Below are 2,475 nucleotides of genomic sequence, written 5' to 3' on the forward strand. Positions count from 1 at the left end.
ACGTATAAAAAGGTGCGAACGTGCGTAGGTGAGCATGACTCTATATGCCGAATGCTCAGCTGGGCACCAGTTCGCATGTGCAAACTTTTTTGAGAACTCATGCGCGATGTGACTCAAAAATATGAACAGTCCATGTGAAGCACCACCTCACGAAACTCCCTGGGCTGAATTTTTACTTTGATCCAAAACTAATGTGCACCATGAAAAATGAAAACAGTTTCCTCCCTTGATTTACATTTCTCTTTGTTTTGGCCCACCAGAATTTAAGATCAGGGTGAAAATTTTTCCCTTGGGGTTTCAGCAGATACCGAATCGCATGGACCGTTCGGATTAAATGCCCATGACACATGTGCAAAGGTGTGCACATGCGTTGGTGAGCATGACTCTATATGTCGAATGCTCAGCAACGAACAAGTTCGCACAGAATTGGTGCGAACTTTTTTGATTATTCGTCATACATGATGTGACTCCAAGATCTGAACGGTCCATGTGAAGCAGCACCTCATTAAACCCGATGGGCCAAATTTTTACTTTGATCCAAAACCTTGGTGGGTGATGAAAAATGAAAACAGTTTCCTCCCTCGATTTCCATTTCTCTTTGCTATGGCCCACTAGAATTTTTTATCACGGTGAAAATTTTTCTCTTGAGGTTTCATGGGATTTCGCATCACATGGACTGTTCGGATTAGATGCCCATGATAAGTGTACAAAGGTGTGCACATGCGTAGGTGTGCTGGTGAGCATGACTCAATATGCTAAATGCTCATCTGTGCACCAATCCGCACGGAACTCATGCAAACTTTTTTGAGAACTCATCATACATGTTGTGACTCCAAAATCAGAACGGTCCACGTGAAGCAGCACCTCATGAAACCCTCGAGCCCAATTTTACTTTGATCCAAAACTTTGGTGGGCCATGAAAAATGAAAATATTTTCCTCCCATTGATTTACATTTCTCTTTACTATGGCCCACCAGAATTTTATATCAAGGTGACAATTTTTCTATTTGACTTTCTTGGGATTCCGCATCACATGGACCGTTCAGATTCGATGCCCATGACACATGTGCAAAGGTGCACATGTGTGTAGGTGAGCGTGACTCTATATGTCGAGTGCTCAGCTGTGCACTAGTTTGCACAAAACTCGTGCGAATTTTTATTAGAACTTATTATACGTGATGTGATTCCAAAATTTGAACGGTCCACGTGAAGAAGCACCCCATGAAACCCCCCAGGCCCAATTTACTTTGATCCAAAACTTTTGTGGGCAATGAAAAATGAAAACAGTTTCGTCCCTTGATTTGCATTTCTCTTTGCTATGGCAACCAGAATTTTATATCTAGGCGAAAATTTTTCCCTTGGCGTTTCATGGGTTTCCGCATCACATGGACAGTTCCAATGAGACTCCCATTACATGTGTGAAAAGGTGCGCATGGGTGTAGGCGCATAAGTGAGCATGACTCTATATGTTGAATGCTCAGTTGCGCACCAGTTCGCATGTGTGAGCTTTTTTCAGAACTCATCATACCTGATGTGACTAGAAAATCCGAACGGTCCACATGAAGCAGCACCTCACGAAACACCTTGGGCCCAATTTTTACTTTGATCCAAAACTATGGTGGGACATGAAAAATGAAAAGAGATTCCTCACTTGATTTGCATTTCTCTTTGTTATGGCCCATCAGAATTTAAGATCAGGGTGAAAATTTTCCCTTGAGGTTTCATGGGATACCGCATCACATGGACCGTTCGGATTAGACGTTAATGACAAGTGCGCAAAGGTGCACACGTGAACACCTAGATCCATAGCTCAACTGGCAGACTGAGTGGAGATACCTCGTTTCAACACTTGAGGTCTTGGTATCGATGGCTAAAATGGAGTGTGTGTACTGACATGGACATGTACTAATAAGCTAACCCCCACCCCCCCCCCCCCAAAAAAAAAAAAAAAAGGTGCACACGTGCATTGGTGAGCATCACTCTATATGTCGAATGCACAGCTGCGAACCAGTTCGCATGGAAGTCGTGCGAACTTTTTTGAAAACTCATCATACGTGATGTGACTCCAAAATCTGAACGGTCCACTTGAAGCAGCACCTCATGAAACCCCATGAGCCCAATTTTTACTTTGATCCAAAACTTTTGGTGGCCAATGAAAAATGGAAGTAGTTTCCTCCCTCAATTTGCATTTCCCTTTACTATGGCCCATCAGAATATTACATCAGGGTCAAATTTTTTCATTTGGGGTTTCATGGGTTTTCGCATCACATGGACTGTTCGGATTAGACGCCCATGCCACGTGTGCAAAGGTGCGCACGTGAAGATGACTATATATGCCGAATGCTCAGCTAGGCACCGGTTAGCACGGAACTCGTGCGAACTTTTTTGAGAACTCATCATACGTGATGTGACTCAAAAATTTGTACGGTCCACATGAAGAAGCACCGCATGAAACCCCCTGGGCCCAATTTATAC

General features: G+C 43.4%; 1 long non-coding RNA gene across 1 annotated transcript; it reads left to right on the plus strand.

Moving 5' to 3' along the window:
• Positions 1-399: 399 nt before the first annotated feature.
• Positions 400-2,160, plus strand: LOC131252509 (uncharacterized). Its single transcript, XR_009174509.1, has 2 exons — positions 400-1,781; positions 1,954-2,160. It is a non-coding gene; the product is annotated as an uncharacterized LOC131252509 (long non-coding RNA).
• Positions 2,161-2,475: the final 315 nt, after the last annotated feature.

This window comes from Magnolia sinica, chromosome 8 (genome assembly GCF_029962835.1).
Source record: "Magnolia sinica isolate HGM2019 chromosome 8, MsV1, whole genome shotgun sequence".
Classification (NCBI taxonomy): domain Eukaryota; kingdom Viridiplantae; phylum Streptophyta; class Magnoliopsida; order Magnoliales; family Magnoliaceae; genus Magnolia; species Magnolia sinica.